The sequence below is a fragment of the Apodemus sylvaticus genome, chromosome 2 (genome assembly GCF_947179515.1).
Source record: "Apodemus sylvaticus chromosome 2, mApoSyl1.1, whole genome shotgun sequence".
Lineage (NCBI taxonomy): Eukaryota > Metazoa > Chordata > Mammalia > Rodentia > Muridae > Apodemus > Apodemus sylvaticus.
The window spans coordinates 141,530,863-141,546,157 of record NC_067473.1 but is presented as its reverse complement, the minus strand read 5'-3'; positions in this window follow the sequence as shown (position 1 = coordinate 141,546,157).

Here is a 15,295-nt window from a genome sequence, read left to right as displayed (position 1 = left end):
TTGTCAGACAGAGCATATCTGAAGCCATGGAATAAATCTTACCAAACTTAAAAAAATTAAAAATTTCATAAGGTTTCAGGTTACAAAAAGGTAGGAATCACATTATTTTTAACTAAATAATTAAAAATTAAACACAGTTTATGAAAGTATATGGAAATTTGAAAAAGCAGTTCTTAGTAAAATATTTGTAGCAATAAATAATATAAAAGAAGGTAAAACATCTGAAATCATTAATTTAGCACTCTAACTTAGCAAACTGGAAAGCAAAATAAGTAAAATCAACAACAAATAAACAACCAATCTGAAGTGAATTATATAACAAGAATAACAAAAAAATCAGTACTAATTTTAAAATTTAGAGAAAATGCAACATAAAACTGAATATATATATATATATAGTTATAATTATAAATGTATAAATATAGGTATATTTATAGCTTGAAAGCTAGATTTTTTATTTAATGACAAAATTGACTAATCTCTAGCTAGAGTAAATTTAAAAAAAAGAAGAGACACAAATTAATAATAATAAAAATAAAAGAAATAACATTACTACTATGGCCAGTATGTTTTATCTTCTCTATGTTCATAAATTCAGTAACTTAGATTAAAAAACTCTATTCTTATAAAGAAATGATCTGAAAAAGCATACAGAAAATGAATGTGAATTGGTAAGTATCTTAAACAAACTCAAGGGGCAGGGGATGTAGATCAGAGTAACGACACTGGCTGTCTTGGAGTTCTGAGATTCAGTTTCCAAAAACCATATCCAGTTACTCACAACCATCTGTAACTCTAGCTTCACAGAATCTTCTGACATCCACGTACATCTATACTCATGTACATGCAAAGCCATGTACACATGCATACAGGCACACACACACAAACACACATACACACACAAACACACATATACATACATACCACACAAAATTAAAAATAAAATATATCTTCAAATAAAAAAAAACAACTCCAATTATAAATGAATAACCTTCTACAACAGGCTTTGATGGGTGTGCTACTGAATTTTATCCACATTTAAGGAAGAAGTTGTACCAATTGTATACTGATTTCACAGAACAAGAGACAGGCTTCTGTAACCACAGCCTTAGGCAGTGCTATCCTCCTACCCGACATGAACATACACATGGAAAGAAAGTAAAATTACAGATAAATATCAGTCATAAATGTAAATGTATAAATCCCTTAATAGTCATTAGGGAATTAAACAACCTTATATGAAGGACATATGCACCATGACAAAGCAGGATTTAACCTGTTTAGGTAAAGGTAGTTCATTCTTTAATATCAACTAACATAACTTATCATAATGATAGGCCAAAAAAACAAAAATCACAAAAGCAAATCAATAGAATCAGAAAACTATTTGAAATAAAATTATAAACCTATTCAAAACAAAAAATCATCAGCAAAGTAGGAATAGAAGAGCATTTCCTAAAGTTAACACAGACCAGCTTAAAGACAATGCATAGTGGATAGCAAATTTAATGATGTGCAACTACATATTTTACATCTAAGAAATGAAGTAAGATAATAATACCCTCTCTTATGAGTTTGTGTTCTATTCCATATTATGCTAGAAGAAGCAGCTAGCACATTAAAGTAAGAAACATGAAGGGTTTCTTATACTTCATGCATTAGTTCACATAGGTAGTAAAACATTTTTGTTTTTTAATATATGCAGAAAACAGCAAAAAGTTCATTTCAAAAGCTCTAGCAGTCTCATGTGATTGGAACAAATTTGAAGGGTTCAAAGTTTATAAACAAAGACCAAGTGGTTTCTCTTTCTGATAATTAAAATTTTCAAATAAAAGATCAATATATTTGTCTCAGGGTTTGTATTCATGAACATCATGACCAATAAACAAGTTGGGGTAGAAAGGGTTTATTCAGCTTACACTTCCACATTGCTGTTCATCACCAAAGAAAGTCAGGACAGGAACTCACATAGAGAAGGAACTTGGAAGCAGGATCTGATGCAGAGGCCATAGAGGAGTGCTGCTTACTGAATTGCTTCCCTTAGCTTGCTCAGCTTGCTTTCTTATAGAAAAGCAGGACTATGGATGGCACCACCCACAATGGGCTGGGCCCTCCTCCTTTGATCACTACTTCAGAAAATGCGGATATGTACTCCACTATGTTCATAGCAGCCCTATTTATAATAGCCAGAACCTGGAAAGAACCCAGGTATCCCTCAACAGAAGAATGGATGCAAAAAATGTGGTAAAGATACACAATGGAGTACTATTCAGCCATTAGAAACAATAAATTTATGAAATTCTTAGACAAATGGATGGAGCTGGAGAATATCATACTAAGTGAGGTAACCCAGTCTCAAAAGATTAATCATGGTATGCAGTCACTGATAAGTGGATATTAGCCTAGAAAATTCGAATACCCAAAACATAATCCACACATCAAATGATAGACAAGAAGAACAGAGGAGTTACCTGGTTCTGGAAAAACTCAGTGTAGCAGTGTAGGGCAAAACCAGAACAGGGAAGTGGGAAGGGGTGGATGGGAGAACAGGGGGAAGGAAGAGGGCTTATGGGACTTTTGGGGAGTGGGGGGCCAGAAAGGGGGAAATCATTTGAAATGTAAATAAAATATATATCAAATAAAAAAATATTTAAAAAAAGAAAAAAAAAGAAAATGCCTTACAGCTGGATCTCATGGAAGCATTTCTTCAAAGGAGGCTCAGTTCTCTCTTATAATTCTAGTTTCTGTCAAGTTGACACATAAAATTATCCAGTACAATGTTCATATACAACTAAAATGTGAGTTATTTATCAAACTATAAACTATAATCCTGACTAAAACAAAGATGTTTTTGTTACTGGTTTTTGTTTGTTTGTTTGTTTGGTTGGTTGGTTTTCTTGTTTTGTTTCTTTGGTTTTTTCCTTTTGTTTTGTTATGTTTTGTTTTGTTTTGCTGTGAAGAGACACTATGACCAAAGCATTTGTTTGGAAGATTGCTTATTGTTTCAGAGGCTAAACACATTATTACCATGATGAGAAGCAGACCGGCACCATTGGTACAGTAGCTGATAGATTTACAACCTAATATATAGCCAAGGAAGAGAGAGAGAGAGAGAGAGAGAGAGAGAGAGAGAGAGAGAGAGAGAGAGAGAGAGAAATGTGGGTGGGGCAAGAGACAGAGAGAGACAGAGACCATGAGCCTATATGGGCTATTGAAACCTCCCATCCCACTGCCAGTGACACACCTTCATCAAGGTCACAATGATTGCCCTAAGGCCACAGCTCTCAAACAGTTCAGCTGGGGCCTAAGCATGCAAATTAATGAGCTAATGGGCACCATAACTATTCATAGCTTCCCCACTATGCTTTTTTGCCTCATCCCAGGCTAGAAACCTAAGTGCAGAGCTAATTGACCAAAAAACTACTGCCTAAATTATAAATAAAATCAATCTTTCTTCTTTATAAGTTGTTTATCTTAGGTATTTATTTCATCACAGTAGCCAAAAGATAATAGTTTGCCAATGGTTTTCTTGAATAGCATGAATACCTAGGAACTGAAAGACAATTACTCCATTGGGCCCTTTAGCTTGTTGACCTTTTTGAGTTTGGTGGACTGTATCTTGGGTGTTCTGTACTTTTTTTTCTTCCTAATATCCACTTATTAGGGAGTACATACCATATATGTCCTTTTATTCCAGTGATATAAATAAAATGCAGAGTAATGGTCCTAAGATTTTTTTTTAAAAATTAAATATTAAACTCATATTGTTTGTATTGATGTTGTATAAAGAAACACTGAGAAACATATGTTTTTCAAGTGTCCCTGTAGAGGAATTTTAATCCAGCCAAATGGCTGTCCTAATCACATCCAAAGAACCTCTAGATCTCTGTTGTCTGGCTGGTGTACAAATTGGCCCTTAGTACATCTCTTTAATCCCAAACAATGATGTCTAATCTAATTAAGGACAAAGTGATAACTCAGAGAAAGGTTTGACAGGGATAAGATACAACCAACTTTCATGAGAAGCTATTTAAAAGCAGCTCACAGAGAATCAGTAGATAGAGCCAATTCTGTTTAAAGAGTTGAGTTCAGTGTAGTGGAGTTCAGTTAGCGCCTCAGTGACTTGGGAGTTGAATATGTTGGGAATCAGTGCAGTGAGGACAGTGTAGTGGAGTTACACTCTTTAGCGAGTTCAGTTCAATCAGTTCACCGAAGTGCAACTGAGTTTGGTACAGTGAGTTGGGAGTCAGTGTCTTAAGTGAAGTATAGTAAAATGGATTTCCTTTGTGAGTTCTTGCAATTCAGTACTGGTCAGCAGAGGCAGTTAAGTCCAGAGAATAATATGGAGCCAGAAGATGAGAACAAATTACCAGAATTAGTTTGAAGCCAAGCAGAACAATTCAGTCAGAAGCTGAGAGAAGTCAGCTTGGAGAGGAATTTGAGTCAGAACAACTGAGTTGAACCAGATAGCCAGAGTTCAAAAAGAACTAGTAAGGGTGAGCATATTCACCAGGAAGCTACTGAGATGACAACTACATCTGGGAGGTTAAAAGTTCCTTTTATTTATCCCCTAGTAAGTTATGGTTGTTACTCTTTTCCTTTCACTCTTTCTTTCATTCTTTTCTTCAGGTTAGATCTCAAGATCAGTTGATAGACAGTCTTTATGATTCATATGCATGCCTGTCCCCATCCTCTGAGTGACAACAAACATGTTGCTTTATAAAAGCAGCCAAGTGTTATATAAACCAACCAGATTGGCTTCAGACACAGAAAAAATCTTCAGAATTTCTTTGTTCAATGAGACTTCATTTCAAATGCATGGACTCATCCAGTAGCCCTTGGATCATTGAGAATTGATTTTGACTTTTCTACCTGCCCATACTTATATTTCAAAAGAACCTTTAAAAGAGAGAATATGAAGAAAAGGCTATACTTCCAATTTTCAGAAGGCTGTAACAGCTGAAATCATAAGCATTGAAAGCAAAGAAAGAATTAATCATGCATACAGACATTTCTCCCCAAATTCAACCTACTTAAAATGTTTATTGAATGGAGACTTGCATAAGACTAGAGTTGAAAGGATAAATAATTGATTACTTTTTGTATCAAATAATATTTATACTCTGAGTTTATAATATCATCTCTCTCATTGAATGTTTGTAATTTCTATACATTTCATATTAAGGAATTGCAGGATTTTGTCATCGACACTTAACAACTATATAACTTGCCTTCTAATTATTTGCATGGGAAATCCATTTTTGCACATTGTCAGTTTCTTTTGTAGACCCACTAATTTCAATGGTGCAAGACAGATCAGCATGGAGTGATTTCTTTTCTCTCCACAAATGAAAAGTAACCAGGAAAATTCACTCATATCAATTTCTCTTGAAAGCAACCACAGCTGTCTAGACTAACAAAAAAAAAAAATCTAGATTTACATGTGGTTTTTAGTCTGAAATATTTCCCTAGTGCTTAGCCTTTTTTCTTTGCCATATGTGTGAGACATAGAACATTATGTGGGTTTTTCTTAGGAAGAGAAATGAAGCTCAGAAAAGCTATGTCTTCTTTCTCTGACATGCATATCAGAGACCAATGACCTGGAACATTGTGTTTTAATAACTCTTCCAGTTTCAAAGTCATCTCTCCTTCACCTAGAATCCTGTGATTGAAAAGGACACCAAGTTAGACTTGGAGAATACAAAAGTTGGTAGTGAATGTCAACAGTAAAATTCTATTATCCAATTACTTTTGTAAACAAAATCTTAGTGAAATGACTGCATTCATTGAATTGAACTGTTCCTACCCTACAGTGACAGAGACAAAGCCCAACAGACTGATGCATTTCCTGAGAATGTTTGCAACACTGGTTTATACTGGCAGACAATTGGAAACAAGGAAAATATAGTCTACCTGACAAGAACTTTATGTATGAGTCCCGAGAAAGGTGGGGTTTGTCCACGAGCAAGCCATTTCTTTCTGAGAAATTCAGCTGCTTATTATTTGCCAGCTTTCCGGAAGTGTTCTAAAGTGAAATTTTTAAACTATATCCCTTGGGATTTTGATCTGTCAGTCATCAAAGATGAAAGCAAGGTGCAAAGATACAACAATGTATCTGTGATTTAAACAAAACCTCCGAGCAAAGCAAAACAATACACACATATACTCACACATCTCAGAAGACCTTCCCTCTGCCTATAATCCTTTGGTAGAATTTATGGTACTGCAGTGATAACAAGGTATTAAAATAGTACCAAGGTTGTTGGGTTTGTCTTCCCTGACCACCAAAAATAATACAAAATGGCAATTACCAGTATTCATCTCTGTCTCTTTTGATAAAAAACAGATGTTCATGATACAAAGTAGGTTGCCATGGTAATTGAAGAAAAATTGGGCATGACATAGGGTAACAAGAAAAGTTATTTGTACTGTCTTTATTAAGGGTTTCTTTGGACTCAGCATGAGACATTGCACCATCTGTTCTCTCATGAAACAAGGATGCTTTTCCATAATGATAATCTATCCTACGGGATCAGCCTCTCTGTTTTCTAAACAAACCCATTAACTTAAAGGGCTGTTACTTTAGGATGGATATTATAATACCAGAGAAACTGATAATATCCAACTTGTCTTTAAAGGATATCAATATAGGATGGATATTATAATACCAGAGAAACTGATAATATCCAATTTGTCTTTAAAGGATATCAATATTGCCCTTATGAACAGCTGAATATGTGTTCTTAAAAAACAGACAATACACTTTTTAAAAAATCACATTAAATATAGGGTAGAGCAAGAACATTCAGGAAAGTGCATGATTTATATGGCTTACATGGCTGGGTACATCATGGAATATAGGGACTAATATATAGTTAGCTATAATTTGGAACTGGTGTACCTGGTTTCCAACTGGTATCAATATAGAGGTGTGCTTGTATCATAAATATGCTACCATCATGTATACACTGATCCACTGATAAGTTCATAGCTGAAAGGGCCATAGGGAGACAATGGGCACTAATTGCAGGGATTTGCAGGTTACATCTGATCCAAATTCCATCTCTTCTCTCCTCTTCTCATCTAACTTCTTGGCTTAGATGAGGGGACCAGCTTGAATTCCAAAGGGCAATGTACTCTTCACCACGATGCTCTGCCTAGACACCAGGGCAGCAAATTGTGGACATAAAATTATGAAACCTAAGCCAAAACATATTTTTTATTTAGTTACTCTGGTTATTGTCACAGTGATGCAAAGCTACTTTACTGTGTTAAAGAATCTGTGTCCTACATAGAAATGTTCTCTCTTCAAAATCATGTATCGACATGGGACAAGGAGACTGAGAGGATACTCAGATTTTCTGATTCCAGGTCAGAGGATATATATTGCTGAAAAATATGTGTGTGTCTGTGTGTGTGTGTGTGTGTGTGTGTGTGTACATTTCAATAATTCTTATTACTACGTATGATGCACATTTTTGAGAAATAAGTGTAAATTCTAAAAAATTTCCCTTTTTTTTTCTAAAAGATCATGGCTTCTAACTATCTGCTAGAGGGACTTGGTTACTTCCTGTTTCTTTCATCTGATTTATTGCTTAGGTTTAACAACTTCAGTGAATACCTTAATTTTTATAATTCTAGAAGCATTCTGTTGTAGAAACTACCAAAGATCACTACAATATGCTACTCTTCTAAAAATCCCACAAACACAAGTTTTATCTTTGAAAAATCACTGGCAGATGCAAAGTACACTCATCTCCTATCCAACATAAGCCTGGTGTTAGCATTAGTCCTTTGCAGCAAGGCCAATGACTTCCAATAATCCACCAAGAGGGGACATATGTAGGCAATAATGAAACTGATGACCTACCTCAAGGTCTTCCAGACACCTACTTTCCTATCTAGTGTTGGGTTGATATACTTTTTTAGGGTAGAAATAATTTTTTTGTTTTGTTTTTTTGTTTTTGTTTCTTTGTTTTTGTTGTTGTTGTTGTTGTTGTTTTTGAGACATGGTTTCTCTGTGCAGCCCTGGTTGTCCTGGAACTCACTCTGTAGACCAGGCTGACCACCAACTCAGAAATCCACCTGCCTCTACCTCCCAAGTGCTGGGATTAAAGGTGTGCACCACCACCACTGGCCTAGAAATAACTTATAAATCAAAAGAAAAGCATGATAGAATTCTGGGAAATGTTAAGGTATCAGAAAAGAGGCTAAGTGGAGGAACAAAATATAACATGATCAGATGATCAGATGATCACTCTTCCTATCTCTGCCATCTCAAAAAAAGTAATAATGAAAGGAGGAGACCAGAAATGAAAGAAATGGTTAACCATAAGTTTAACCATTTGGTAGACAGGTCTGAGAAACACCCATCTGATACCTTAACCCGCCTTTACTTCAATGTTCAACTCTTTGAGTCTCAAGTAAATTTTTAAACATTTTATAATACAAAGAACAAGTAGTATAATGATAGCCCATTTAAATCATAACCAATGGTTACACATACAAAATACATTCAAAATCAATAATTACATAGAATTTCCTTTATATTTAGTTGGGAAAATAAGATAAATTAATTCACAAAGATCTAGTCAGTTCTTGACTATTCAGGTTCTCCAAAAAAATATAATAATTATATGAATGTGAAATGAGTTAAAGGTAGGAAAAGGAAAAGAAAGAAAAGATGTGAGGAAGAGACTGAGCCAGAGATACTCACAGAGACTGAAACAGAAAGACTATGAACGAAGATTGAGAATTAGTATGAAGAAATGTTTGACATGCAATCAGAGAAGCTAAATCCCACACATGCCATCTGTACAGTTGCTAACTAGGAAAACTTTTATGAAGTATAGCTAACATATAATGCCCCTCTTCCCTGCCACCATGTTTAATGTGTACATCCTGAACTCAGGCAGAGTACACAGCTTTTTCTTCAAAACTGTGTACCAGCATCACAATGAAGCTACAAAACATATTCATCACCTCTGAAAACTTGTGTTCTTTGATGTTTACCTTTGCTTTGCTTCTAAGAAGAAGAGCACTTACCATGAGATTATTCACTAATATTTTAAAGTGGGAAGCAGCACTTCATATACAGTACATACTATGTTGTATATCAGATTCCTGAACTTACTCATTTTATGTATGTGGAACAGAAAAGACATGGAGCAAGTTTTCCTTAGTGGGGGTGGGGCTATCCATCACCATACTCTTCTTTGTTTCTGAGCTTGTATAATTTGATGGCTCATAGATTTGATTTTTTTTTTTTAAGATGAGCCATCAGACAGAATCATCTCTGTGTTTCTGTCATGGTCACAATTTACATTTACATGATTTATAGCAGGTCCCCACTAAATCATTTTAAAACAAATGACAAGATCGAATAGCTTTATGAAATTGCCAGCTTTCTTATAAATGAAACCTGGACAAGAGGACCTTAGAAATCTCTGCTGAGCCCATAAAACACACATAATTTCATGTTATATAAGGACTCTAATATTCTAACTTTATCACCTCTTTTAATGACAGATATTTTAACATATTACAAGCCAGAAGCTTTAACAGCATTCCATAGTACAAAACCTGGAAAAGTAGACACAGACATACCACATACTATTTCTTTAAGGAAGACCAAGCTGAGGGTTGTTTGTGAGATCAGTGCCATAAAGCAGGTTCTAGGCCCTAGCTCTGGCACAGGCTTAGTCAAGGTACTATCAACTCAGAAAGTGCAAGTTACATCCAGTGCATAGAATTTTTATGGGGCTAGATTTCCTAGGGCATAGAAAACAAAGGCATGGTACCTGGCATGGTGCATCAGATCATTTTATTATTCAGAATCCAGCATGAGAGCAACATTAAAATTTGGGAATTTTTTTAACATTTCATTTTGACAATATTTCAAAAATTTACATCATATGCGATTTTTCTTGGAATAAAGGTGACAAGCTAGATGGGCTAGCTGCTGCCAGAACCAGAGATCTGGGCCACCCTTCACCCCTCCTATTTTCTTCTTAATGTACCACTTAATATGTCCTCCATCTGGCACTCAGAATCAAGAGCTAAACACCAGATTTTTCTATTAGTTACCCAAGGAAAAAAACACATGGAATTCAACTGAGACTAATGCCTTAAAGAGATTATGGTGGAGATTGTCCCTCTGGGAGACTGGCACAGGGACCAGTTAGCCTCTCCAGGGAATATAGGGATTTCCATTAGCAAGTAATTGTCTTCAATTTAATCCTTCTTCACAGCAGTGTGATTGAGAAAAGAGGAATAGAAGTCTAGGTCTAAGTGTTAGGCTATCCACACATTCACCTTAAGGATCTATGACTTAGTAGGGTAAGTTCAAATAGAAAGTGCCAGTTGGCACTATTGCAGTATGCTGACATTTGTCATCTTGTATTGGGCTCAACAAACAATTGCTAAGTGAATGAAAATGAGTGAAGACTGAAGGAAAGTCCCATCACCTTGACACCTTCTCATCTGACACACACACGCGCTCACACACACACACACACACACACACACACACAGAGAGAGAGAGAGAGAGAGAGAGAGAGAGAGAGAGAGAGAGAGAGAGAGAAAGAGAGATGTAGCCAGATATAGACAAAGAGACAGAGACAGAGAAATACAGAAGTACAGAAATACAGACAGACAGAGAAAGAAATACTGAATTGTAGAACACATTTCTGCTTAGTGTTGGAGAACTAAGAAGTAAACAACAGTACAGATTTCAGAAATGTCTAATGCCTTGTTAGTCCCATGTTTCTCTACCAACTTGGCATATAGCATGCTTTGTCTGGCTGCCTAGGAGGTGCACGCCTTTAATCCCAGCACTTGGGAGGCAGAGGCAGGCGAATTTTTGAGTTTGAGGCCAGAGTGAGTTCCAGGATGTCCAGGGCTATACAGAGAAAGCCTGTCTCGGAAAAAAAAAAAAAAGAAAGAAAAAAAAAAGAAAGAAATTACTTACACGAATCTGTTCTTGGGTTGCAAGAAGAAAGACCTGAAAGTAACAGTCAATGGATTGTCTTTCAATCCAATGGGGACAGAAGAGACTAGATGAAATAGGGCACATTTAACTCACAAGTAATAATACATCTAATTGATAACAGATCATATGAAATGTCCAAATGTATAAATAAGCTAAGACCCAAACATTTCCATTCTTTTATCAAGAACTCTGATTGTAGTAGTTATAAAAGCAGTCATTGTGATTTTAATATGTTGATGCTATCAGAGACCACAACAATAGTGAATTGCCTGTGAAGAAGCTGTGGTCCTGAGTCACTCCTGCCGTGCTCAGCTGGACTTGTGTTTTGCCTACATCAGTTACCCTCACTTCCCATTTTAGTGATAGTGATCCAGGCTGTCTCTGCATTGTCCTCTGGTTACAGAAATAAACAATTCAACCCAGACCAGCCCAATTACCTCGTATCCAATCCAACTACTGAGTTAAATCTGCAATTTCCCAAAAAACAAAGAGAATATGAATGGCTTGCCATTCATTGTGTCAAGAGGGAAGATAGAGTCAAACTTGACAGCGTCTCTTCCCTCACCACAGAGTAGAAAACTTCTGAAGATGAAACAAAGAAAGACAGAACTGATATCTGATTGCATCCTCTGAACTCCTATGAACAGCCACATATACAGCCCATCACTCAGGAACTTTTAAATTGCATGAGCCAATGAATATAGCTTTTCACTTTAGCAATTTTGAACTGTATTTCAATTACAAGCTTTACTTAATGCAAAAAAAAATTACATATTGCCGGTCGGTCAGACATGGCCTTGATAGGGACAAAATGACATGGTTCCTGCCCCTGGGACAGGGCCAGCAGGTGTTGGCTTCCGCAAGTGTGTCTATGGCTGCTGTGGGCATGTAAGGCTTCTTTCTATAAGGACATACATATTTTATGTTCCTCTTTCAAGGAATTTCCTCCCTGTTAATGTTAATGACTCCATGAAAATCAGAGACTGCAGGAGTCTTGAAGGCAAAGGTGTGGCTAATATCTCAGAGTAAAGGTAAATAAATTCTGGGAACTTCAGGACAGCCCTTAAGGCAGTAGAAAAGAATCTAAAAACATGGGTTCAAAATAATATAATTTCTCAAAAACTAAGGAAGCAATATAAATTATATGAGAATATATAAATCTAAAGGTACAAAAAGCAGCTAAGCTGTGGTCCAACTTGTCAGAAAGATACAAGGGAAGGAGAAAAAGACATTTGGGGAGTGCAGGGCTGCTAGTCTGGGACAGAAGAAGGTTAGACCCAGGTTTGGTAGAAATGGTAATTTCAGGAGAGAGTCCCACCCAGCTAGTTTATTATTTGTGTTTAACAGAGACAAGAAGATCTCTGAATTCTTTATCAATGTTAAAAGAAAATGTGTGCTTCCTGTCTCCTAAGAATTAAGGGGATGGATGGGGTCATGAGATGCTAATTCATACGATAACCAAAAGGAAATCTGGAGTAAATGACTGAATTGGTATGTGAAGTAAAAGACTGGGCTAATGACCTGCAAGAGAGGAACTATCCAAAGAATTTCTAAGAATAGCAAGAGAGATCTGCTTGGAGAACAGTCTCAAGAAGAAAATAGAGAAAGAGAAGCATCTGGAGCAAAAAGGACGACACCACACTTAATGTAAAATGCTATTTTCTAAACTCTGCTCTCTTGTTCTCTGATTGGAAATCTGGATTCTGGACCAGAAACTTGAATTTTTAAAAATGGAGGTCTGGAATTTGTAATACAAGATTGTAATTACAAGATTTCAGATATATCACTGTGGACAAAAAGCAGAGAAACTAACCTGAGTGTCTGCAACTCAGAGAAACAATCCCTTCCACTGAGTTACAGTCACCCCATTTTATAAAGCATTTAGGTATAAAGAAAGGAACTTTCTCTCTACTTGGATAAGAAAGGCTGATAGGAAGACATTCATGTTGAAATCTTCTGGGGGAAAATCTTCTTATCCAGTATCTTTCTAGTGATAATTCCAAAATTTAATACTGGTTGTCATTCTAGGAAACAATTACAGCACCATTATCATGTCTTTTGTAATCTTTATAAAGCCTGATGCAAGGGGTAGTGAAAATCATGTCTTTTATTTGCCCAAAAATGCACAGTCAAACCACCAATTCTATCAGCATATTTATGTCCTCAAATACCCGGTTGCATAGGTAATAAATTAATTACACCACAAATCAATAAGGAGTCTGATCCAATATATTCCTGATGCTTAGTGGGAAGAAAAGACCTAAAAGCTTCAAATGGACTTTAAAACTATTCATATTTCATTATAGTGGAAGAGAATTAGGAAGATCATATTGAAAGAATATTATGTCTGTATTGAATTTCTAGGAAGTAATTTTAAGCCCCAAGTTAAGTGAAACTCTTACTGTTTATGCACAATGAAGGGTTTCCTCTGTGAAGATGTGCTAGCCAGCTTTTGTTGGATTTCTCTGCCAACAGTGTTGGAAAGGTAGAGTGACAGGATGTGAGATCTTTCTGGTGTCAGTATGCACTTGCCTTTCAAATTTCCACCTACAGACATTACAATTTAAATTTACGAAGTGAAATAGAAAAGCTCTGGAAAGAATCTCTTTGCGATATCTCTCTACTGTAAGTACGTAGAGGGTCCACTGAGTAATAGACAAGGAGTACTAGACAAAATAAAGGCACATGTAAAATAAAACCAGAGCTTCCTGTTTCCTTAGACAATTTTTTTCTCCAACAATGAACAGAATCTTGAGGAGGAAAGGCACAGAAGCAGAACATCTATCTCCTAGAGACCAAGTGCTTTCCTGGAACACAAGGGGTCTTATGTGTCTGAAATCTGCATGTCCATGACATGTACACATCACAGATGAGTAATACTTAGAAACTATATTTCCTTACTGAAAGCATATGAAAATTGTTTTGTAATTTTCTAAGCAATATGTATATTATATATAAAATATATAAGTTATATATATTATATGTATGATAGCAATTTGAATATATCATAAAGAAAATATAATAAGAAAACTAAATATAAGGGGATGAATTTAGGACAAGTTATAATAGAGAAAATGAACATAATTATTTCTCTAGTTCTAACTTGGTCATGAATGTCTCAGTTTAGGTGGTAGATAAGTACATTAAATACAGTTTATACTGAAACTGCATAATTAACGTGAAGGTGAAGCTTCACAACTTCCAGTTTGAAGACTAATTCTAACTTCAAGGAAGTTATTGAGCTGCATAGAAGGATCTAGATAATATTCTTGTGCAATGTTTTTTACTTGTTTAAAAGTGTTTTATAACAAAGAGTACAAGTAAATAAATATTATAAACATTTAAAAACCAAAGAGGAAAGAGGAAAGAACAACTTATGTGGCATTATACTCTATTAGATATCATAAACAATTGAGAGATTACTTGAAGTGTGTAAGAGAAGTTATTATCCAATATAACAATTTACATGAAAGACTTGGATGTCCTTAAAGTTGGAGTTCAAGGGCAAAGAGATATTCCAGAGTAGATACCAATGGACAACTAACTCCAATTGGTCTTTTGTTCACATAGTTGTCTTTCCTATACTAGTTAACTAAGTTAACTTTAGTCTGTCTCTTAACCATGCTACTGGCATAGCACAATTATTTCTCATTGACATAATTATTACATGATGAATATTTTTAGTTATCACTGAATAAAAAGTCCTTTATAAAATAATCTGTTAAAGCTAAGAGAACACCCTTAGATAGCAGGCATTCAGAGGAGCTAAGTGTCTTGGTGAGGTCCCTAGCCTTACCTGACCACATTTCTGCAATATTCCCTCATGGTCTCTATCAGTGAATTTCTTTTTTTCCTATTAGTTTATTTATTCACTTTATATCCCCATCACAGTTCCCACCCTCCTCTCCTCCCTGTCTCATCCTTACAAAGCGCTTGCCTGATTACCCCTTCAGTCTCTCCTCAGAGAAGGGGAATTGTACCATCTCACCCTAGGACATCCATTCTCAGCAGAACTAAATGCATCCTATCCCACAAAGGCCCAAACAGGCAGTCCAGTTAGGGGCAGGGGAATCAATGGCAGGCAACAAAGTGAGAGACAGTCCACTGATAGAAGCCATCTAGGAAAGTTATGGCAAGCGAGTATTCTGGAGATGGCTCATCATTTTGCATGGCTAAGATGGATGCACTCCAGAGAGACACAGCCGCAGATTGCTTTCTGATGCTGATATACCTTTCTTGACATAATTACATCAACTAATAATTGCTGGACATCATCCCACTCTATTGAGTAAATTTTCTACAGAT